The sequence below is a fragment of the Puma concolor genome, chromosome E4, assembly GCF_028749965.1.
Source record: "Puma concolor isolate L17-30 chromosome E4, mPumCon1.1.hap2, whole genome shotgun sequence".
Classification (NCBI taxonomy): domain Eukaryota; kingdom Metazoa; phylum Chordata; class Mammalia; order Carnivora; family Felidae; genus Puma; species Puma concolor.
Genome location: NC_141683.1, coordinates 59,180,673 through 59,206,094, shown reverse-complemented (window position 1 = coordinate 59,206,094; position 25,422 = coordinate 59,180,673). Strand labels below are relative to the sequence as shown.

Genomic DNA, 25,422 nt, shown 5'->3' with positions numbered 1-25,422 from the left:
TGAAAGGCAGAGAATGAGGCGGGGGGGGGGGGGGGGGGCTGGGGAGCCAGTTGGGAGGTGGTTCTGGACCTGGTGACTTTTGAACTTGGCCTGGCCTGGGGTGACACGTTTTCCCTTTTCCTCTCGGGCCTTTTCTGCTTAGCCCGGGTGCCCATCAGGGACGCGTGACTGCCTGACTCTGACCAGGTGGCTCAGCTGTCACGCCAAATGCCTCAGGCCAGCCAGTTGGGTCCCCGATTCCTGGGCTGCGGGCGGCCAGGGCCGGGATGCAGAAAAACCGCATTTGTGGAATGACCTTATTATTTGCATTATTTACTGGCTAAGACTGGATCTGTGGGACCAAGATGAGTCAACCACCAAGAGGAAGGAGGAGGCTGGGTTGAGAAGCCATAAACCTGGTATCGGTGGGGGTTTTAGAGATCCACAGCCCAAACCTTTTGATTTTTCGGTCTCCTGCGAATTTGCTGAGCCCTTGCCAAGTACAGGGGGCACAGGATCTGGTCCGCTGTTATGGAGCCCGCGGTCTCGTGGGGGAGAAAGTGCAGTCCCCAAAGCCGTTCCCACTTGGACATTCCCAGAAGCTCAGCTCAGGGCTGGTCTCTTCTCAGAGCTTTGGGATGTCCCCAGCCTAGGTGACGGCCTCGCATGTGCCCACTCGGCCCCTGGGTTTAGCTCTGTTATGGCTCATCTCACTCTGAAGTACCAATTACTTTTCTTTATTTCCCGTCTTCGTCGTGGAGGTAGGGACTGTGAATTTGATCTCTCTGTTTCCTAGTGCCTGGCATAGTGCCCGGGACATCGCAGGCTTCCAATTGGTGGGATATAGACTACATTATATGTATCTCTACTCTAGCAGTTATTGGAAAAAGCAATAGGCATGGAGAAGAGAGAAGAGGTCAAAGTGCCCCAGGGAGGCTAGGAAAAGCTCTGCAGAAGAGGTGATGTAAAAATTGCACCTTTACACCTGAGAAGGAGCTTTCCGGGAAGAGATGCTACAGGCCGGTGCTCCTTCCCCAGGGCGGGGTCCCAGGTATGAAAGCCCGGAGGCAGGAGAATCCAGGAACGTCAAGGGACACTGCTTCTTTCTGGGACTGCTGGGGTGAAGACACAGGGGGTCATAAAGGCAAGGTCGCTGAGGCTAGACTGAGAAGCCCCGAATGCCCTGGAAAAGGGGAGGGGTTTCACGGGAGCACCCCTCGGCGGGGCAGCGTGATCAGATTGAGGTTGGAAATACTACCTTGGGGTGTGTGTGTGTGTGTGTGTGTGCGCGCGTGTGTGTGCAGAAAATGGTTGGGGGTGGGGGGGAACAGCGAGGTGACCGCTGCATCAGGCCGGGCTGGAGGAGGTGGTGGCCCGAATGAGGTGGCGGCGGTGGGAATAGGAGCCAGAGCCCCAAGGCGGGACCGGCATGGCTTTGGTTGTCAACCGGATGTGCGGGCGGAACCAGTGGGAGGAAGGAAGTGGGGCTGTTCGAGGCTTCCAGCTTGGGTGGCTGGTCAAGAAAGAGCACAGGTGATTAATAAGATTTTCGTCGAATTTCTGGTGAGGTTGCTAATGGATCCGGAAGTCAAACAGAAGGAGGAGGCCTGGGAGCGTAAAAAGACTGTATAGGCCCCAGCGCTCCAGTCATTCAGACAAAAACCCGAGCTACACTCTTATTCCCTTTTGACAGACCCTCTTTTGCCAAGGGCGAGGTAAAAATAAGACTGAGTATCTGTGAGATGCTCTGTGCCCCTTGGGGAAACAAAGGTACCCATAAATGGAATACAGTATCCGCTGGGTGAGTCACCAGTGTTATTTTAAGAGGGATTTGTCACTCGGCAGTGGGAGGCAAAGAGGAGAGGAGAGATGAATCTGTAATGAGAGAAGAGAGAAAAGAGATACAAAAAAAGGTTGGGAGTGGGAATCGGGGGTGACTGTGAGGCAGTGTTTGAGGACAGGGGGGTGGGGGGCAGAGGCCAAAGGGCCTTGTCTTTTTTCTTTCCTTGGGAGGAACTAGTAAACATTGGGACAGACGGCTGAGGGGGGGAGGGCACAGGAATGAGCAGGGGTGATGAGCGAGGCCAGACTGAGATGGTCTTAATCTGAACCAGCAGATGCTGTGTGAGGGGCCATTGGATTCTGTTTCTCTGAAGACTGGATGGGGGTTGGGGGGAGAAAGGGGTAGATGGGGGAGGGGAGCACTGGGAGACTAACCCAACATAAGCAGTGGGGGAAAGAGAGAAGCCAGGGGTCCTCGTGTGATCTCCCTCCCCCTTTCTCACCACCCCGGGGTAGATACTAGTGTGGCCCTTAGGAGCCTTAGCTCCTCCTGGACTCCTGTACTGTCTTTACCACTTACTATACAGGTGACCACGGGAAAATTCCTCAATTCCTCGGTGCCTTCGGCCACCTCATTTATGAAATTGGAGTAATGATAGTGCTGAAGATTATCGTGAGGGTTAAAGCAGTTAAAACACAAAGGCCTCGCACAAAGGGAAGGCTCAACGAATGTTAGCTTTTATTATCCCTAAGTGGGTAGGATGGGAAAGGATGTGGTAAAATGGAGGGTGGGTGGAAAAAGGAATAGATACGTGGCACATCCACCAGATTTCCTGGAAGCTGACACATACTGGCTGCGGCCTCGGTCTCCATCATTTAGGCGAAACTGGATTGAGTTTCCTCCACTTTCTTTATAATTGCATCTAACCCACCAAATCCTAGAGTGTTCTATGGAATACTTGTACCACGAGAGTCGCCATTTTTTTTTAATACAAGCTACTATGGCCATATGCATTTAGGAAATGATCACACTATCCCCCCTCCTCTTGGAGGATCACGGTGACGTAGCTTCTCCCAGTCTCAGAGAAGTACTGTGAAAAAGACAGTGTTCAAGCTCACTTATCTCACTGCGTCCTCAGGTTAACCTGAGTACAAAGCTCCTTTCCCTATATCATTTGCCAACATCCGAGGAACACCTACGTTTTTCAAAACACTGGAGACCGAAAATCTACTCAGATCCATAACCTTGCAAGAATGGAGCTGCAATCCGGTAACGGCACCAACACAACCAGAACGAGGCATCTACTCCAGGTCTGCTCATTTCTTGTCTCTGGTGGAGCCTAGAGACCCACTTTGGAAAATGTCTGTTATCGTGGGGCTTGTGTGTGGGTGTGTGTGCATGTGAGGCGCTCCCGGACCCTTTGGTTCCTTTGTGTTGTCATTGACCAGGTACTGCCTAAAGTGTCTACTTACCAGCCCCTGTTGGATACCTACTATGAATGAGATGTCATGCCAAGTACTTTGGAGCCAAAGGAGAATACTTGAAGGATCCTAAACTTTCCTCTTCCTCTGGCTTTGCGTATGCCTTTCTTTATGCCCGGAGAGCGACACCCTGCTTCCTCTTTCCTCCTTCTCCAATCGTCATTGTCCATCTCAGATGCCACCTCCTCTAAGAAACGTTCCCCGTGCTTCCAGCTGGATTTCATCGGTGGCTTCTCTCAACTTCCAGCCTTTTCTTAGGCTATTCGTTGTACTCTGTCTCAAGTTGTAGCTATTTGTGAATTTTTATCCGTCAAAAAAAAAACCCACCAAAAAACGGGGGGTTGTTGGCAGGAGGGACTGTGTCCCATTCATCTCTGTATTTCCTGTAGTGCCAACAACAGGGCATCCCCAGAGTCCGTGCTCAACATACAGTTGCTGAGTTAGAGTTGTTAAAAGTAACATAAGGTGTGGTCCCTGTCACTGAAGTCATTTATGTTGTGGTTGTGGAGACAGTACGCACAAAGGGTACAAAGGTACCAAAGGGTACAAAGGGTACAAAGGAGGGCACAAAGACAACAGAAGGTAGAGGTGAGTAGTAACTGGCTAGTTAATGGGATGGACTGAGGATGATCTTATATTTCTTTCAAAGAATCAGTTCCAGTTGATTGGTAGCGATCTTCTGTATTTGGTGAGATCTTGAGGGTACTTCTTGGCTCCGTGGAAAGAGGGCTGTGGTCAGTTATTGGTGTCTTCCTGGTGATATGAGCTCACTGGTGGCATGAATTTAGATTATTTGGTGATGCTTATGGTCAACAACGCATGAGGCTGAGAAGAAGCAGGTTATTAGGGGCCGATTGGGATTGGTCACAGAGAGCTTGTGCCATGGATAAAGATATTGCAACTGGACCATGGAGAGGGAGTAGGAATTACAAACTCATGGGGAGGGGCGCCTGGGTGGCTCAGTTGGTGGAGCGACCGACTTCGGCTTGGGTCATGATCTCATGGTTTATGAGTTTGAGCCCTGCGTCGGGGTCTGTGCTGATGGCTCAGAGCCTGGAGCCTGCTTCTGATTCTGTGTCTCCCTCTGTCTCTCTGCCCCTCCCCCACTAATGCTCTGTCTCTCTCTGTCTCAGAAATAAACATAAAAAAAAATTAAAAAAAAAAAAAACCTAACGGGGAGAAGTGATGTAAGAGAAAAGGTATGGTGGGGGTAAAAGACCAAGATATTTTTGTGGATTATTTAATGAATTTGCCTCTTCTCTTAGACTATCAGTGAAGTCAAAGCTCATTTTTGCTCTCTTCATGACTGTATACCAATGGCCGGCAGTGTGCCCAGAACAGTACAAACACTCAGCAAATATGCACTGAATGAGCCAGGAGCATGGCCAGGAGAGTTAACCCGACAAGTAGGATAAATGCAAATGTGGCTTAGGAAGGCTTCTTGAGACTGAAGAATTACCTTTATTTTGCAGTCCCTCTGGAGAGGTGAAATTATTTAGGGGACAACTTGAGTTCCCCTGAGACATCGGTGGTGTATTTGAGTCCCTCTGGGGAGGTGAAATTATTTAGGGGACAACCTGAGTTCCCATGAGACGTCGGTGGTATTTGAGTACTCTATTTCACAGCTGAATTAAGGCGATGCATTTAGATCCGTCTCCCACGATTGGACCTCATCACAGCCTTACACACCTGTACCCACGCCAGTAGGAAATGTAAGTCTCAGTAAAGCGTGGGTGCCCAGAACACGTTTCTGGGGCTGTGCACAGAGGCTCCCCAGGTTCCCAGGGAGAGAGCACTCTCGCCTGTCGCAGGAGAGCAGGCCGTTTGTGAGTGGGCTTCAGGGCCGGGACATAGTCATGAACGGAGACACCTGCAGCCTGAATCCTCTCCTCTGGCCTCATGGCTCCACGAGGGGCAGCTCAGTTTGGGAGGAAGATTCATCTCATTCCGCAGGACAATTGCATGAAAAGAGCTGTGTGTGAGGCCTCCCCGCACATCCCATCACAATGGGTTGAGAGAAACAGTGAATATTTACACATCCAAGCCGTGGACTTTCCACCTGGACAAAATATGGGCCTTCGTGTTTGGTTTTCATGGTAAACAGACAAGGCAAGTGGGTCATTAGTGTGGTGTCGTGACGGCTTTAATCACTCCGGTGATTATTTTTCTGCCTTGGCTGGAATTCTCGGACTGACTCCCTCATCGCAGTGTTGACATTTTGTGGCGTGTCTGGAAGAAGTTGTCTCGGGTGTCAAGGAATCAGAATTACTTAAGTGTTTTGATCGACAACGGCAAGGGAATCTACTGGTTAGATTAGATGACAGGTCGTTCTACTCATTGCTATCAACAGTCCTTTCCCATTTGTCCAAGAAACCATTTGGCCTGTGTTTGGATTAATGCTCACATTCACGTGGACTGAATGTGACTATACTAAATTTTACATCCCATGTAATAGACTTGTGATATTTAGTAAAGAATACTTTGAGGATGGACATTAGATCCTTTTTTTTTTTTTTTGAACACTAGATTCTAAAGTGAGTCGCTTAATGTAGTTGGGGTTGTTTCTTGATCTGCCTAGTGATTGTACTGGGGTGTTCAGTTCGTGAAAATTCCCTTAGTTGTTAACTTATGTGTATTTGTCGCTATGTGTGTTATCATTCAATAAAAACGGAAAGAAGTTCACCTGTTCTCATCATATTTAATACTGGAATTCTTTAAGAATCCACAAGAGTTAAATTTGACAAAATTTTGTATTTATGTATTTATTTAAGGATTTTATTTTTTTTTAAGTTTATTTATTTATGAGAGAAAGAGGGAGAGAGAGTGCATGCGAACAGGGGAGGGGCAGACAGTGAGGGAGGGAGAGAATCCCAAGCAGGCTCTGTGCTCTCAGCGCAGAGCCCGATGCGGGGCTCAGACTCATGAATTGTGAGATCGTGACTTGAGCTGAAACCAAGAGTCAGATGCTTAAATGACTGAGCCACCCGGCTGCCCCTTAAGGACTTTATTTTTAGGTGATCTCTACACACAACATGGGGCTTGAACTCACAACACCAAGGTCAAGAGTTGTGCGACTCAGTCCTCCAACTGAGCCAGCCAGGTGTGCCCCAGTAGGAGATTGCCTTAAAGGTGAAAGTTTTAAGGTCCCTAGAAGGGGAAGAAGACAGCTATTTCCCATTACGTTCACCTTGAACAATTAATTTCATGGAGTTGATATGATATTAATCATAATCACCAGTGTGGAAATCTTGCTCCCCCTGCCCAATGAAGTGTTTCTCCATTTACCTGGTCAAAAGCAAGATCAACAAGCAGAGGAAAACTGCATCCAAATAAAAAGCTCCCAGGACACCCTTGATGTATCCTCCTGGCGTATTATCTTGATGCCTTGAAAGTAAGAAACAACGCCAAATGCCTCTGTTTGCAAGTGTCCTTTGTGAGAACATTTTCCCTGAGATCAGGGAGGAAGATGGGAATTGTAATGTTTACAAATGAGGACGAAGAGGCTGCCCAGCCAAGGACTCAGCCATGGCTTTGACTCTGGTCGGGTTCTGTGTTCTATGTCCTTCAAGTATTCTGCATTGAATATTTACTATTTTAATAATTAGGATCGATGTAAATAAGGATCGTTCGGCAACAGACACGCACAACTCTTTATCGAGTGTCCATCCCGTATAAAGCAGAGGGCCGGGTGCCTTGGGCAGTGGAGAGGATCCACAAATCCTTTCTAATTAAGTGTGTATCTTCCTCCAGCCAGGTCCTTGGCTTTCTCAAGTTGGGCGGGGTGCGTTTTAAAAAGTACGAGCAAACTGCAGTAACTCGTGCATTAATGCTCTCTCTTAAGACACTGGCAAACTGTGTTCGAAGCTCTGAGGACCTGAATGTGGCACGGAAGTTCAAGAATAACGATGGGAGCCAAGCCATCCTTAATTAGCACAGCTAAACCCAGGGCCTGTGACTAGGGAGGGGCAATCTGCAAGGATCGCGTGAAGGTACAATGATTTCTAACTCCAGCTCCTACCGAATGAACGTGATGTATCACTTCGTGCGCAAATATATAGTATTTTATTATTCTGTGTTGAAAATGGATGCATGAGTGATTTCAGGGTTTGCCGACAGGCTTCACAACAGATCTTGGGGGAGGAACCTTATAGACCGCCTAGGAATTTACGGCAAGGAACTTAAAACACTGTTTTGTAAAGCTGGCTGCGGATTTCGGATGGAAAAGCTTGTCTCCGTTTTGCTACTATCCTGTGTTGGCATACGAGCCTGGAATATTTTTTTCCTCTTGGGCCACGATGGTGTCAAGATGCATTTTTTTTTCCTCCAAGCATCATATTAAGGTTGTGTTGAGCCCCATACTGGAATTGGGGTTGGTTGGCTGCAGGATGCTTACTTTGCCTCCGGTCGTAACCATGGTGATGACTCTCAGCCTGGGCTACATGACCGAGTCCTCTACCTCACCTTCTGGAACCCCAGAGAGAGGACGAGGGAGGATATTATTGGCTTTCTTTCTGGCTAATGGGTGTGGTCTTTGGAGGGAGCACCATCTTCTATATAGCACCGCCTCTATGTTCACAACATAGGGACGTCCGTTACCAAGGGACGGACATGGGGGCTTGGTAATAGCTTCCTGTGTTTTTGGAGGAGAGGTGGATCCTACTGCCATTACCCAAGGTGCCGTATTCCCTTTCTGTTCTTTCTTTTCTCCCTTGCCCTAACTAATATGCTCAGAGCATTCTGGTTTCATCACCATGTCCGTAAGTACGTCTGTATGTTTGGAATATGTCGAAGCTATAAAGGAAGAGATGGAAGGAACAAAACTGCAAAAACGTAGTCTCTTCGACACTGAGATGAGCTTAGGCATAAATATTTTATTCTTTCCTGGATTACATCTTGTGTGCACACCTCTTGAGCAGAAAAACAATTTCAAAAGGTAGAGCTATCCTCTGATTACACTAATAAATCACACGGGTTGCTACGAAGATGTGTAATATATTACACTCTGGAGGAAGAAGGTTACTATGATGAATTGGTGTCATCCGTCTTACATATTCCTGCCCTTCTAATCTTGATGTTAGATTGGATTTATGTGAGCGCTTGGAATTTTTAATTTTTCTGAAGTGTGTTTATTTCAACTTTTAGGACAAGAAGGTTAACTTCTTTACGGGCTGGAGCAAATGTGAGAAAGCCAAGAAAGCATGGCTACATTTCTTAATTTTTTGTAGATCAGGCTGAGGTACACGGACTCAGAGAATTCAAAATCATTAAGACCATTAACTCTGATCTACGAGGAACGGAGGAAACAAAACTTTGCTCAGCGGGATCTGGTTTAACTGCTTTTCTTGGGAGTCTGTCTTGATGTAGTGATGATGACTCCATGGCATTGGAGTCAGACAGCCCTGGCCTCAAATTCCAGCTTGAATAATCACTGGCTGTGTGACTTAATCAACTGCGACACCTCTCAGACCTTCAGTGTCTCCCCCTGTGAATAAGACCTATCTCACGTGATAATTATGGGACTCAAATGAAATAAAGTGATGAACAAAACAGACCAGAGACAAGATCCCTGTCCTCATGGAACTGCCTTTCTAGGCAGGGTGGTGGGGAAACTGTGCGCGCGCGCGCACACACACACACGCCAATCAAAATGTGTCGGGAAGTGATGAGTACTGTAAAGAAAAATGAAACCATTGTAAAAGGATAGGGATGATGGGGGGCAGAGGGGGCAAGGAGTGGTCTTCTTCTTTCAAGAGGGCATGGTCAGGGAGGTCTTCTTTGATAATATTGGGGAGACCTGAATGACATGAGAGTGGCCATGAAGACATCTCAATGAAGAATATTCCAGGCAGGGGGAGGAGTTGAAACAAAGACCCTGAGGCAGGAACAGGATTGGTATGTTGAAGAGCAGGGGAAGACCTGTGTGGCCAGGACTGATGAGTGACAGGAGAATACTGGAGGGGGCGTCAGGGGGCTCACAGAACAGAGCAGGAGCCCCCTGTTGGCCACAGAACTCCGGATTTTATTCCGAGCTGAATGAGGAGTCATTAGAGATTTCTGGGCAGAGTCATGATGCAATTTGTTTTATATTTTGAAAGGATCCATCAGGTGCATGAGAAATAGATTCTAGAGGGTCAAGGTGGAAGCAGAAAGTTCAGTTCGATTAGTAAAGTAACCTAAACAAGAGATAGTGGCTGAGGTGGTGGGTAGGAGAGGTGGTGAAAAAATGGTCATATTTGGAAGATTGTTTTCTATTTTTTAAACAACTCTGTTGAGGCATAATTTACATACCATACACTTCATCCATTTTAAATGTACAATCAGTATTTTTTGAAAATTTCTAGATTTATGCAACCATCACCCCAACCCAGTTTTAGAACATTTCCACCAGCCCCCAAAGATCCCCCGATTCCCGTTCACGTTTCACTCCTGTTCTCACACCTGGTCCCAGGCAACCACTAATATGCTTTCTCTCTCTGTGGGTTTGGACGTTTCATATGAGTAGAATCATACAACATGTAACCTTTTGAGTCTTGGTTCTTTCACTTAGCATTTTCTTTTTGAAAATCTAGGTTGTGGCATAGAACAGTAGTCTATTCCTTTTTCTTTGCTGAATAGTATTCCGTTGCGTGAAGACAGCGCGTTTTGTTTATCTGTTCACCAATTGATGGTCATTTGGATGGTCTTCCTTAATGACTGCTATGACTAATCCTTCTGTGAATATTCATGTACAAGTCTTTGTGTGGACATAGGTTTTCATTTCCCTTGGGTAGATACCTAGCAGTAGAATTACTGGATGTTACTGTAAGCTTATATTTGGCATTAAGCATTTCTTATGTTAAGAAAGTGAAAAACTGTTTTCCAAAGTGACTGTATCATTATGTATTAACACTCAACAATGTGTGAGGACTCAGGTTTCTCCATTCACTCACCAGAGCTTGTTATTACCTTTTTTAAATTGTAGTCATTCTAGTAGGTATCTTGTGATTTTAGTTTGCGTGTCCCTCATCACTAATGATGTTGAACATGTATTGGCCGTGTGTACGTCTTCTCTGATGAAGTATTTAAGTATTCGACTCACTTTTTGATTGACTTGTTTGTTTCTTTACCTTTGAGTTACAAGAATGCTTCTTATATTTGGGACACAAGACCCTTTGTCGTATTTATGCTTTACAAATATTTTCTCCCAATCTGTGGCTTGCCTTTTAATTTTCTTGACATATATTCTAAAGCATAAAATTTTTAAAATTTGATAAGGTCCAACGTATCTACTTTTGGTGACATATCTAAGAACTTTTTTTTCATTTTAAAGGCAAATCTAATGGAATTTGATGATGGGTTTGATGTTGGGTCGGGAAGAAAAGATGAGTCAAAGATGACTGAAGATTATGTTCTGAGCAATCAGAAAAAAAAAGGAATTTTCATTTATCAAGTGAATAAAGACTGGGAAGGAAAAAGTTAGGCAGTGGGAACCCAAAGTTGTTTTAACCAAGTTACATTTGCGATCTTCGTTAGGTGTCAAAGTGAGGGTGTGAACCAGGCAGTTAGATTTAGATGGTTAGAGTCCAGCTGTTTGAGATAGAAATACAAGAGTCATCACAGAAAGAGAGTATTTAAAACCACAGCTTGTAGGTCATTCCTTAGGGTATGAATGCGCACAGAAGAAAAGATTTCAAAGCACTGACTCCTGGAGCACTTACATTAATAGAAGTGAGGGAGAAGGAGAGAAATCAGAATGGAGATTGAGAAGGGTGTCAGGCATGTCAAATGAACCACGAGAGTGGTGTTCTGGGGGACAAGTAAAGAAACTGGCTCAAGGTACAGATACGTGAGGGCCGTAGGACCGAGAATTTGTTGTTGGATGTGGCAACATGAAGGTCATTGGTGTTCTTGGCAAGCACAGTATTCGTGGAGTAATGAGGACTAACGTCTGATTAGAACGGGGGAAAGAGAGAAGTGAAGGAGAGAGTACAGCGTGTTGTTAGGGATGACTTTTAGCCATAACGAAGAGATGAGCCACAGTGAAGAGAAGAAACATGGGATAGTAGCTGGACGGAAATGTGGGGTGGAGGGAGGTTTCTTTTCCTTCCGCGCCCTCCTTCTCTCCCTCCTTTCTGCTCCCCTCCCTCCCTTCCTTCCTTTTAAAAAATATGGGTGATACTACAACAGACAGGGGGAAACTGATGCCAGGAGAGAGGGGAGATAATTGTAGAAGTGAGATCCCTGAGGGTGTGATTGCTGAGCCTTGGAGAATACGTGCCTATAGAAAGGAGCATGAATGGTTGATCATTGTAAAAACAAACCGGGTTGTTCATAAAGAGAGGTGTATATGCTGGAACTTGGTGGTGGGAGTACGGGGAAGCTTGCTTCTGTTTGATCTTACTGTTTCAGGGTTATCAGCTGAGAGGGGAAAGGAGGAGAGAAAGGAATTGTTAGTTTGGGGAGAGAGAAGAGAGCAGAAAGTTGATGTCTAGGAGAGTGGGAGTTAGTGGATGAGATTGAAGGAGGGAAAAGGGGGCATGGATGTAAGGGAGAGATAGTAATGATGAATCCTGGAATCGAGGGGAGGTGAGTGAGGACCTTAGGTGACAGCCAGTGGAAAGGTGGTAAGGTCAATGTATTCGGGGCCATAGTGGAATGCGGTCAAAGAGTTGTTGGAATCAGGATACTAGAATGAATGAGATCCAAAGATAGGGTATGTGGGTCAGAAACCAACATGACGGGGTGCCTGGGTGGCTAGGTCAGTAAAGTGTCAGACTCTTGGTTTCAGCTCAAGTCATGATCTCACGGTTCGTGGGATGGGGCCCTGAGTTGGGCTCCACGCTGACAGTGAGGAGCCCACTTGAGATTCCCTCCCTCCCTCTCTCTCTGCCCCTCCCCCACTCATTCTCTCACTCTCTCTCAAAAAAAAGTAAACATTAAAACAAGAAATCAGGGGCGCCTGGGTGGGCCGGTCGGTTGAGCGTCCAACCTCAGCTCAGGTCAGGGTCTCACGGTTTGCGAGTTCGGGCCCCGCGTCGGGCTCTGTGCTGACAGCTCGGAGCCTGGAGCCCGCTTCGGGATTCTGTGTCTCCTTCTCTCTCTGCCCCTCCCCCACTTGTGCTCTGCCTCTCAAAAATAAATACATGTAAAAAAAAGGAAAGGAAAAAAAAAGTCAACATGACAGAGGAGATGTCATCCTCTGGTGATGGCAGTGTGTAGAGTATGACCACAGGAGTGAGGATCTCAGGCACAGTGGAAAACAAGGGGTAGGGAAGGGGGAGAGCAGGCCAGTATTTGAAAACACAAGCCACGTGGATATTGACGCCGGTGAGAATCACAGCAGGTGTGATGAGACAGAGTCCAGCACCGGAAGTGAGCATTTTCAAGTAATGAAGAAGGTCAGGATCCTTTGATTCTCAAGAGCCTGCAACCCAGAGGGTGGGTTGGTAGTATTGTCTCATGATCCCGTCTCCGGCGTCTGCAGGGAAGGCAGGGGAGAGGGAGAAGCAGCAGTTTGCAGGCACCAATGAATGCAAGGAGGCTGCTTAATCTGTCGCCAGATGAGCCATGTTTGACGGGCAGGAGACAAAACGGCCATCATGTGCCTGGTTCAGGGCAGGTGCGCCGAGAACATTCATTCCCTTTTCTGAGTTGGCAGCAGGCGCTTCCAAACCTGCACATCTTGCTTTTCAAATTGTCATTTGCCTTCGCTTCTAGTCTGCGGCGGCATGGCCTTCACGCTACTTAAAATCTGCTTTTTAAGGCACATCCATGCTTGGTTCTGTTCTAGCGGACGGCAATATTTCTTGGGACGCGCGCGCACACACACGCACACACACGCACACACACAGCGATCCTCCGGAACACCCTCAAAGCAGCCACAGACATGTCATTTTCCCTCAGCGTGACGCACCCTGAAGGTGGGGTGGTGGGTCAAACTTAGTTCTCTTCCTGTGGCTGTGAACTTGCGTTTTCTCTACGTGAAGTTACGTAACTGTTTAAGGGACATGAAGCCACGAGCGAGGCTCCTTTTCTGCTGTTGTGTTTGCACCCAGGCAACGTCAGCTTTTTGGATCTAACGGGGTCCCAGGAACAGGCATGCAGGCTCTACACTCGCACCTGTGGATGCAGCTCCCGGGCCCCTTACGAAGCCACATTCCTCCCAGCGTTTCTGGGGATCCCTAAGAGGGCTCTTAAAATGATGATAATAGCCTTACTCCTCGCCGCTGTGGCTTCTGCGACTGTGCAAGCTCAGCAGCCCTCATGGTCAGCAGAGCTGCTAGTCCGGCCACCTGATGGGTGTGCTGAGCTGAGTCCTGCCTCTCTAGGTGGTCTGTCGCCTCCTGGTGCAGTGGCTTACCTCCAGGACGCTCTTTGGCTGTAAGAGTGAGAACGTGCGTTCCAAGGACGTGTAGGTGGGGGAGGGGAGGGTCCCATAAGAGGACCACTGAGCCCTGAGGTGTTAAAGCGGGTGGCCATGCAGTGGGTTCACACAGCCCCCCACCCCCCGCCATATATCCAGGTATCTGAGTTCACACAAGTTCAAAGCATCCATTCTCATAAACGCTCGGTGACTCCCTCCCATTCAGAGAGTCTGGTCATCACAGCAAAGGTCCTCTGTCCGTTTCAGACTCTGTCCCATGTTCCTGCAATCTCATGGCAACGCGACCCCAGTGACAGCTTTCTCCCCGTGACCACCACAACAAAGGGATCCAACCGCGATTTCTGCATGTATCCCAGAGCCAAGGATGGATTTGCTGTATGTTTTCCCTTCTTTCTCTCGGGTTTTCACCCTCTTCTAGGCTCAATGACCCTGTTGTCGATCGCTGGATGCAAGTAGATGCTTGGGGGTGGGGTGCTGTTCCCCTCCACAAAGGAGACCCGCTTGCCATGCATCTCATTGTGCCTCTGTCCCGCTGGATCAGATAGAATTTGACCTAAGCACACGCCCAGCAGCTGAGAAGAAAAATTTATTATATTGGCATAAGAACTTCTGCAAAGAATGGGTAGAACCTGTGAATATTCCATTTTCCATCCCTATCGACTCAACCGGGCTAAACCCAATTTATTCATTCTGATATAGACCCCAGAGTCTTTTCAGTGTCAGCTCTCACCATACTCCCTGTCGGTTCTGTGTATCCCTCAATATGTCACGGTTATTAGAGTATATGCCTTTAAAGTATTTTTTTCCTCATGGGCTCTTACAAGCTCCTCCCCCCCCAAAAAACCATAAAAAGTAAAATTTGTGGTTATAATACTAAATCTAGAGGACACACAAAAGTAAAAAGGAGAGAACAAAAATCAGCTATAATCTTAGGATCCGTAGATATCACGGAGTCGTTACTAATTCTCTTTTGCTTTCCCTCTGCCCCTAGGATTCTTTAAAAATTGAATGGGGGGGCGCCTGGGTGGCTCAGTCGGTTGGGCGGCCGACTTTGGCTCAGGTCACGATCTCGCGGTCCGTGAGTTCGAGCCCCATGTCGGGCTCTGGGCTGATGGCTCAGAGCCTGGAGCCTGCTTCCAATTCTGTGTCTCCCTCTCTCTCTGCCCCTCCCCCATTCATACTCTGTCTCTCTCTGTCTCAAAAATGAATAAAACATTAAAAAAAATTAAAAAAAAAATAAATAAAAATTGAATGGGGATTATATTTAATTTTTTGTGCCTGCCTCTAAAGATAGCAAATGTTATAAGCAGAGGTTCCTTTAGGATCTTATTCCTGATGGATTTGATTGAAGAAACAAACCAGGTGAAATAAAGTGAGATTTTAGTACAGCTAATATGAAGCATCCGCCGCTGCTGATTTTCCTTGGAGGCAACCCTGGAAGCCTGTTTCGGAGCCGAGCTCCTACTTACTCTACAGTCTCAGCCACAGGAAGAAGAAAACATTAAGCCAAAAAAAAAAAAAAAAAATGCAGGCTGATGTCTTTTCCATTTTTGCCCCGCCTCAGTGTAATAGACCTGTGCCTTCACTTCCGTGGAGTGCGCCGCCAGCTGCTACGATTGGTAGGTGCCACTAGGACCTCAAGATGTTGGGAAGAGGGACAGATCATAAACGCTACTCAGTGGTTCTGAGTTTGGTGAGATTTTTGTCCCTACCCAAGAGATGTCTGCAAAATGACCCGTGGGTAATCCGAACTGGCTCGGCCAACTCCTATTTCAAGAGAATTGAGAAAAGGGGATTTACGGTCACCCTGTCTGCCTATTTTCCAGGCTGATGTTCACAATATGTTTTTTGGGGAAGGCTGGTTCTGCTGCTGTTTCGTTCTCCTGACGAGCCCTTGCCTTCCACGGGGCAGGACCACTTCATGTTGGAAATCAGCTAACTGACTTGATTTTGGCAAGAAAGGCTCGTAAATCTGAGGTACTAAAGAACACAGTGATGCAAACTCTTCTTAGAATATGTATTTATTTTTGGAAATGTGTAGTTATATACACGATACCCACAGGCTCCGTGAAACAAAGCAACATGTATGCTGACCGGTGTAATACACATTTAATTCCATCATTAAAAGAAATCTTTTGTTTGCTCTGACACCTCCACTTTTACGCTTATGAGGGGACGGAAATGTCAAATTTAGCACCGCGGGGAAAACTGTCCATCGGGTTCAGGAGGAACCGAGGCAAATGGTTAAGTTTGATGGTAGGAAAGCATCCAGACCCACGTTGTTCTGTTGCGCAACCCCCGCTTTGCAAGTCAATCTCTTACGTCACATGTACCACAGGACTGATGATGGGCCCTGGAGACAAGCGTGTCCCCTGCCCCCTTCCCAAGCCAGCGGCATGAACAGTTAGTGAGTTTGTCATCTTTGAGATCATCACGGAGACACAAATAGCAAGTGTACATTTCAGTCTACAAACAGAAGTGTATGAGAAACCTAGTTTTCTTTGCTTTCCAAATCTCTCTCCAATGTTAATTTCAAGCCATGTTTTGCTAGGATGGGGCAGTGTCTTCTCAGCCAACTTGGAGTCTTCTCTCCCCACTACCATTATCATCCTAGGGTTTAGTCTAGCTTGAGGAGATATGGGAAAGCCATCGCATGGGAGCAAGGGTCCATCCAGTGCTCGGTTCACACGGGCATCCGCTGTTCCATGCAGCCACCATTGGGACATCCCCCCACTTGTGTCCACGTGACTGTCTCCTCTAATCCCCGGCAATGGAATCACGCCGCTGCTTTTGTGCCCCATCTGGGGTCCCAGAACTTCTTCCAAGGCCCAAGCTCTGTCTGTATAGTGTGGTCTTTTCTGGAAGAGCCATCCTCCTGCTCATCGCAAGACCCGGTTCACCCTCACTTCCTGCAAAAGACCTCTCCTTGTCCCTCCAGAGCCCATCTCCCCTCTTTTCCCTTTAAGACTCCATGGTGTTCACCTAGCACTTGCCATGCAGGGATTGTCTTGTCCTGAGGGACCAGAGTCCTTTTCACAAGTGTCTGTAGGCCTTTCTAGGAATGGGCTCAGATCCTCACTGATACGTCTTCCTCAATGAAATTAGCACTCCATCCTGCCACCAAACACCCCTCAAGCTCACGTACAGAAGCAAAGAAAGGAGACACAGGTAACAAGTAGAAAATGCAGACGCATGTAGGTTACCAAGATTATGCCCACAAACCAGAAACGTGCCGTGTATATGTTTGATCTTCTGCACTACACTATCACTCAAAGGCGGCGTCTCTGTGTTAATGATTTTTTTTTTTATCTTCACCAGCATCCAGCCCAGTGACTCAGATGATGGATGCATCTGTTCTATGCTGACCCTAAGCACGATGAAGAAATAAGAGGGAAATTAAAAAGAAAATAAAAATCCCCACCAAAACGATATTTCTTCTTAAGATGTTGACCGGAAAACCACACACACAGAAACGATAGATAGATAAACCCTAATAATGGACTGCTCTATCAGCTCTGTTAGTAACACAACAAATTCAGTTCCGTTCAATCAGGGTTGTCTCATTTCTTCAAAGTGCTGCTGGACGAGGCTCTGGTGATAGAGAGAAAAATAAGACATGGTTATAGGGTTACATTTGATATGACTGCTTAGGATTTCCTAGCGGGTAGGCGTGTTATGCACTCATAAATAGGAACACAGATATGCAAGAAACTAGTATTTTCTTAAATAAAACATTCATTTTTAAGACGAACCCAAGGGGCCCAGCTAACTCCTGGAGAAGGGAAACATAAGGTACGGGGGATCAGAAGTCACCTACAACCTCTCAAGTGGGAAGTTCCTCAAAAACCAAAACACGCAGGGGCGCCTGGGTGGCTCAGTTGGTTAAGCATCCGACTTTGGCTCAGGTCATATATGGTTCATGGATTAGAGCCCCGCACCAGCCTCTGTGCTCAGAGCCTGGAGCCTGCTTCGGATTCTGTGTCTCCCTCTCTCTCTGCCCTCCCCTGCTCATGCTCTGTCTCTCTCTCTCTCAAAAATAAAAAAAACCTTAAAAAAAATTGAGAAAACCCCCCAAAACATGCAATATTGTGTTAGCTTCAGGTATAATAATACAATGTTGCACGGCAATTATACCTCAATGAAAAGAAAACAAACTTTTTAAACAAAGAAAAAAACCAAAAAACAAAACAGATGCCATTCTTGGTAGGTGACTAAGGAGCGATTCTATGCATACGGCTGTATACAGATCTTTATTAAAACCCGAGTCACCGGTATTTGGATAGGTCTTGCACAGAATACACATACCCATTGTTGTGTAAACTGAGACACTTTGGGAAGTCAAAGGGAGCACTGTTCTTAACAATTACTCTGTGACCACAGCCGACATAAAGCTGGAGTGCGGCCATCCTCGTCCCGCAATGCTGTGGCCATCCTCGTCCCGCAATGCTGTGGCCATCCTCGTCCTGCAATGCTGTCGAAGTGAAGGAAAAGAATTAAGGGCAAACCCAAACATAAAGACACTTGAAGACCCTTAAAATCCCTTCTCAATATCAAACCCTCGCTGACTCAGAGGTAGATTCTCCTCTCCTTTGCAGTGAGAGGGAAACAGTTTCCCCAGAATAATTTCACAAAATTTCTTCCACCTCCAGAGCTTACCTTTTGTGAAGTCCCTGCACCGGGGCTTTCCTGTTTTCAGATCTGAAATTATAACAATGTTTACTTGTTTTGGGGCTGGTGGGAAAAGAACCAAAAAATGGTGAATATTAGATGCCAAGAAGACAGTATTATTTCAGTGTGTTTGCATGGGACGTTGAATTTGTGACGGATGCTGAGTATTGAATATATAATTAAGTAACTTCCCTGTAGGCGATTTTAATTTTTTTTCGCGTTTATTTATTTTTGAGACAGAGAGAGACAGAGCATGAGTGGGGGAGGGTCGGAGAGAGAGGGAGACACAGAATCTGAAACAGGCTCCAGGCTCTGAGCTGTCAGCACAGAGCCCGACGCGGGGCTTGAACTCACGGACCGCGAGATCATGACCTGAGCCGAAGTCTATGGTTAACCGACTGAGCCACCCAGGCGCCCCTAGGCGATTTTAATAACATACATTAGTTCCTTTTATAAAGTAGTACATATACACTTATTGTAGATAATTAAAAAAAAGTAAGACAGATATACAGAAGAAACCAAAATCACCTATCAACCCATAGAGAGAAAACATATTAGTATATTTCTATTTGTGTATTTCAGATAGTTGAGATTATACTATATATGTACCTTTTCCTTCTTTTCTTTAACTTTTTTTAAACATTTATTTACTTTTGAGAGAGGCCACTCCACATTTTTCAATACGGAGGGGTTTCATGCAGGAAATGTGAGGCTTATATAACCTTGTATACAGCGTCGCCTTGGAGGAGAGCACTTGGAAGAGATCAGGAAAGCCCAAGGTCTGGAAGCCAAATTATTTCTGCGATGCCACTGCTGCTGAGCACCTGCCAGAGGCTGGTCCCCCACCCCCGTCCCCCGCCCCCCCCACCCTGTGCCTAGAACTCCCGCCAGAAATAATGGCCTCTCCTTTCCTTCCGCCTTGCAAACCACGAAAAGTGCCACCCACTGAGCAGATCCAGACACCTGCTGAGAAATAACAGTATCCGGGCTGGCAGCACCTGTGACGTCCGGGAAAGCTTAGGCGGACAGGGAAGATAATGCGGCGCGTCGGTTCATGTCAGGGCCACAGGTGATGCGACAAATCCGACTTCACTTCATTTTTCTCCCTAATTGTACATTTCAGTTATTGCTCCGACCCGTGGCTGCGAATGCGACGGCGGTAGCTCAGATCACAGCGCTCGCGGCCCCACCCGCATCCGTCTTAAGTACGCGCCCCGTGTCGGTTCCGCCTGGGGGCCCGGGACAGCCCACCCGCGGTTCTCCCCCCACCCCCGAGTCCACTCCCGGCCCGGCCGTACCTCCAGCCGCACCGCCACTGGAGGGCAGCACCTGCCCGCCACCCGTGCAGCGGGAGCGGCTCCGGGGCTGGGTCCCCCAGCTGCGGCCCCTTCCATTGCCAAGGCGCGGCTCCGGTTCCCCCCCCCCCCCCCCCCGCCCCCAGCGGGCTTCTCCCGGGAGGGACGGCTGCTCCGCGCCAGGGCCGCCGCTTGTTTCCTGAGCACCGCACCGCGCTTTCAAGGCCGCCGTCTCCTTTATGGCAAAGCATCTCCAGCCTGTGTGGATGCCCCCCCGCCCCCCCCCCCCCCCCCCCACCGCCGAGGGTGGACTTGACCCCTGGGCCTGGGTGGATGCCCTCTCCATCGGCCCCTACCTCCAGCCGGGCTTCCCTTCCGGAAGCTCCTTTCCCCTTGAAAATCAGCTCACGTGGGGCCCCGGGGTGGCTCAGTCGGGTTGGGCGTCTGACTTGGGCTCAGGTCATGATCTCCCGGTTTTGTGAGTTCGAGCCCTGCGGCGCGGGGCTCCGAGCCTGGAGCCTGCTTCCGATTCTGTGTCTCCCCCTCTCTCTGTGCCCCTCCCCTGCTCACGCTCTGTCTCTCTCTCTCTCACTAATAAATAGACGTTAAAACATTTTATAAAAGAAAATCAGCTTGCGCAAAAGGACGCCATTAACTGCCAACTCTGACATTTCTTGGCACGTGGGTTTATCGTCTGAACCTGTAGCACCCAGCGCTGCCAGGAAACTTTTGGACATCACTCTTTGCCCACGTTCTTCCCATAGATTCCCAAACAACGGAATTACTGTATACAAGAGCATAAACATGAAGGTTTGATACATACTGGCAAGTTGATTCCAAAACCTCTTACCAATTTATACATCCGCCAGCTAGTTAGCAGTGCCTCTCCTGGAACCCTGGCTCACTGCACTTTTTGCTGAGTGGTATTTTATCTGTATCTATTTATCACCTAGGTAGATATTTCCCCATATTATATACATGGGATATGTAAAGTATACATATCCTATTGCATAATGTATAACATTTACAACATAGATCTATTTCCCACAGGCTGCTTTGTTCACCATATTAAAGCGAATCATGCCCCAACCCTCTCTCTCACGTATATCCTTGAGGCTCCGAAAACCAACACCTTCTAAAACTGTGAGGAAAGTAACACCCTCCTCATATTTGTCTCAGTCAACGGTAATTGTGGCAGTTTTAATTGTGGACGGAATAAAAGGTGTTCTTCCACAAGTTGAGGGCGTAGATCACTAAGGAGTAGGTTGAGCCGTGGGTGGCCACAATCCCAAATACCAGTGGGTTAAACCAGATTTTTTTTTTTTCTCTTTGTCATAGCAGGTCTCCTAGTGGCTCTCCCCTGGTATGAGAGCATCTGAACCAGGTTCATCCACCTTCCTTTCCCAAGTTTGTATCCACCCAGCAGGGAGGAGGAGGGGAGGGCACGCTTCTGCTTGCTAGAAGATACTTTGCAGAAGCCGCACATACCCCTTCCTCTTAGAGCTCATTGCTCAGAAGGTAGCCAGCCAGCCAAGTTCAGCTTCAAGGAGGGTGGGAAATACAGTCTCTGTCCAAGTGTCAGATGAGTTTCAGCAGGGAACACATACCAAGGAACAAATAGGGGTCCCTGTCCCAAAGGCACAGAAGTACAAGATATGTTGGGTTTTTTTCCTTAAATGGCAACAGTTTACTTATTTCCTGGAATGCGTGTGCTCCTCCTTTACGTAGAAAATACAAAGCTGTGGATAAGAGCCTATTGTTTTCCTTTCTTTTAAGTATAGTCTGCTTTGACGTAGATTATAGCTTCAGAGATATTTCAGATTCATTTTGGAATTCACATGGCTGCAATTTCTCATGCTTTGCTCCCTTTCCTCGCCCAGCCTCTCTGTCTTGCCATCGACGGGTCTGAGAATACACACTCAGACGTAGCAGGTGACGTTTGCTTCCCGTCCTTCCCTTGATAAAAGAACAAGGAAAGCTTTCGAAAACGTCAGGAGGCAGAGAAAGAAACTAAGAGAGAAGAAGGAGAGATAGCAGGTCTCTGTGCTGAGCATCTCAACTTAGAATGAATATAGCCTCCGTCATGCAAATTAAAAAAATCCAATTTGGACGGGCCAGGGAGGTTTAATGGAAAGATACACATCAGGAGACTTGGCAATTTACAGGGGCAGGATCTCATCATGCTTCTGTACACATCTTGTGCATCTCATCAAGCACACAACAGGCCGAAGTTACAATAATCCAATTTCATAAATTATTGGCCAAATAAGTGAAGACAGTGATGTAAATTTTGGGGATTAGAGACCGTAAGCCAAGAATAGGCACTAGCTTGAGCAACGGATCTCAGGGAGCCCTGAGTCTGCTTATCATCCGAACCACTTGGCGAGTAGCCTTTCTGCTGACCAGTTGGTTGGGCCAGAGTTCTCTGATCACTTGCCCATCTTTCCGTTCAGTTTTCGCAAACCTCTCCTGAACCACATATTCATGCAGTGTGCTCTACTAGAGAAATACTTTCTAAATGAAGCAGTGTGTGTATAGTTGATACAGTGATGATGAACTTGAAGTTGAGGGTATTCGCATAGTAAGTGGCAGAGAGTGGGAAACTTCCTGCTCAAGGTTCAAACGCTCATCGTTTAGGGAGTCCAGCCCCCCAAATTCTTCCGAGGTCGGCGGATCTTCAGGTGCCCCCAAATCTGAGCTGTTGCTATAGGCTTTTAGCCTCTGGTTAAGGCTGGCTTCCACGCCGCCCCTAGCTTTGGGTGTCTGACCATGTGACTGAATTCTTGTGAACGGTGTGTGAATTCAGTCAAAACATATCTGGAAAGACATTTAACTGAAAACCTCAGAGTTCAAGGAGCTCTATTTGAGAGTATGCAAACGTACAAGAAGAGGATGCACAAAAAAAAAAAAACCCAGTGGAGGGGCGCCTGAGTGGCTCAGTCAGTTAAGTGTCCGACTTCGGCTCAGGTCATGATCTCACGGTTTGGGAGTTCGAGCCCCGCGTCGGGCTCTGTGCTGACAGCTCGGAGCCTGGAGCCCGCTTGGGATTCTGTGTCTCCCTCTGTCTGCCCCTCCGCCACTTGCACTCTGTCTCTCGCATTGTCTCAAAAATAAATAAACATTAAAAAAAAAATCCCGTGGGGTGGATCTGATGAGTCTTGACATGGGGGCAAAAGTGGGTTAGCCTGGGACATCAGGACTTAAGCCAGCCTGGGAATTGCTGGTGAGGGTCTAAGTCTTTGGAATCATTAGAAGCTCAGTCATAACAACAGGAGGAGGATGGGGCAGGGACTGTTTTTTCCTCTTTACAGTTGAGTGCCTGCCCAAGGTCATACAGTGCAGTGCAGGGCAGGGGGGAGGGGAGGGGAGGGCACTGTGATGAAAATACAACTCAGGTGTCCCGACTTCTAGGCCAGGGCCCTTTCCATTATGCTGCAGCCGCCTGCTTCCAAGAGAGCCACATTCGATGCCCAGAAAATGCCATGCAGAAGCCTGCTGTGACTATTCCAAGTTTGAGTGGGGGTGGCTGGGGTATATGGTGGGTAGAGCCAGGGGAGGGCTGTGAGGAGGCCATCCTGCCATCCTGGATATGGAAGCCTTTTTTTTCTGGTTTACCCGGTTCCAGCTGGCATAAACAAGGCAGAGCTGAAGATTAAATGCCCTGGACATTATTAAGCCCATTAGGGTTCTGGATACCTCCCCCCAGACTTCTCTTTACATCCCCAATCAAGTTTGATCAAATTTCTCACCTGTTCATGAAGAGATGTCCCTCTTCCTCGCCTCTCCTCAAGGAGCAAATATTCTCTCATCTGCTTTGGGAAGGAAAAAAAAAATTCTTTTAGTCCAGAGTTCAAGTCACCGAGATAAAAAATGCGTTGCTGTCCTCTACCCTGCCTTGGGGGACCAACTTGTCTCAGTCCGCCCGGGACTTTCACAGTTGAAAATCTCATGTGCTCCCTTTAATCCAGGACAAACTGGGGTTCTAGGTCATTCTTGCTGCCTGGGGTGGGGGTCAGGGCACTGAAGCAGACCCTGCAAAATGCTTTGTTCTTGCTAGATAAAGACAGTGGGTGTGGCTACCTACATCTAACAAAGGCAGAAGGATTGGTGAACTGGGCTGCTAGCCTCTTGCTCTGCAGGACAAGGAGCGTCCCCATGAAGGTGAGGGCAGGTTTTTTTTGAAGCCCGGTCTTCCAGTGTGAACGGAGAGGCTCCTTGGGGTGGAAGAGAGTGGCTGCGGCCGGTGGGAGAGGAGGGGCTGGGTGCCTCATGCTTGCCTGCAGGCAATTAGGCCTGTCTGAAGGAGCCCGGGGAAAATTCTTGTTCCCAGGGTAGAACATTCTGGTGAAGTCAGGCTGGGGGCAATTACCTACAACGTCAATTAGCCTATGGGGTAATCGACAAGAGCACAAACCAGTCTGTGCTTCCTTTCTCTTGGCTGGCTCTCCCTGGCCCACGCGAGCGGGCGGGACCCTCACCTGCCCTGCAGGTGCGGGGAGGCTTGCGCGGGGCCCCTTCCCAAGTGTTCCCGTTTCCTGAGGAAGAAGGGTTCCCTGCTCAGGAGGAGGCAAGGCCGCCTTTCTGACCTGTCACAGGGTATTTGCCGCGTCTGGATTTGTTGTCTCGGGGCGCGGCTCTTTGACAGCTGCAGAGGGGAGGACGGTCCAGCAGCATCGCAGCTTTCACCGTCTGGCCACGAGTTTGGATGACCGGGAAGCTGAATTCAACGCCCCTGCGCGCGGGGCTTATGCAACCCGCCGGCAGCAGCTAGGCGCAGGGCTCCAGGGGGCGTGCGGGGGCAGGGAGGCGGCGGGGCGGGCACCGCACTGCAGATCGCAGCCGGGAAAGCGCGCTGGGAGGTTCGGCGCCCGCACCGCCGCAATGCGGAGCCCGCGGCGGGGCTGGAGGAGCGAGCCCCCCGAGCAGCCAGCCCTGGTGCTCGGGCGCAGAGCCCTAAATCTGGCGATGCTCCGGGGGTGGGGCTGGGGATGGCGGGGAGAACTGCCTTGTGGCAATAGGTGGGGGCGTGCAGCATGGGAGGGAGCTCAGGAGACCGAAGAGAGAAGAGAAGGTCAGAGGCCTTCCGGCAGTTTCTAAGGGGGAAGGCAAGGCGGCAAGCCCCTGTAACTGATCAGCAGCAACTGTTTCTCTTTCGGGGCCGCTGCCCCGCTCTTTCTTCCCTGTAACTTGCAGCCACATCCCTCCCCGTCTTTGATCCTCCTAAACCACGGCCCACGGCTGCCCCCCTCAGCTTCCCTGCTGGAGTCCTGTTTGAGGACGCTCCCATGCTGCACCGGGCAGGCGGTTGCAATTCCACAATATTTATTTGACTTGATTCTGCACAAGAAACCAGGTTAGGCCCTTCGGGGCATATTCCTGGCCTCTGGGTATTGCAGGGTAATGGTAAGAAACGACAAGGGCCCTGATAAATAAAGCACATAGCCAAACGTGGAACCTGAAAACCTCGAGGGAGTTACAAAGTATCTTTTGTATATTTTCTCTATAGCTTTTTTTCCCCTGTAGGTACAAACTGTGAGGAACTTTGTCTCACCTCTGCAAATCTGATTGGGTAGTCCAGAGAAAGCTATAGGTTTTCTTTTCTTTTCTTTTCTTTTCTTTTCTTTTCTTTTCTTTTCTTTTCTCTTCTTTCTTTCTTTTGTTTTGTTTTGTTTTGTTTTGTTTTGTTTTGTTTTGTTTGTCTATAGGTTCATTTCAGCTTCTATCCAACATCAGGAAATTCACTCTTTCGGTTCGGGTGGAGTAAGCCCGCTTTTAAAATCAGACAGACCTGGGTATAGGCCTTGGTGCTGCCTTTACTTGCTCTGTGTTCTTGGGCGCGTCCGTTCACACGGT

At 48.1% G+C, this 25,422-nt stretch overlaps 1 long non-coding RNA gene across 1 annotated transcript; it reads right to left on the bottom strand.

The window, feature by feature from the left end:
- Positions 1-15,609: 15,609 nt before the first annotated feature.
- On the bottom strand, positions 15,610-24,762 carry LOC147572716 (uncharacterized). Its single transcript, XR_015246244.1, has 4 exons — positions 24,156-24,762; positions 23,319-23,378; positions 18,263-18,337; positions 15,610-16,973 (listed from the first exon to the last, which is right to left on the bottom strand). It is a non-coding gene; the product is annotated as an uncharacterized LOC147572716 (long non-coding RNA).
- Between the last annotated feature and the right edge of the window lie 660 nt (positions 24,763-25,422).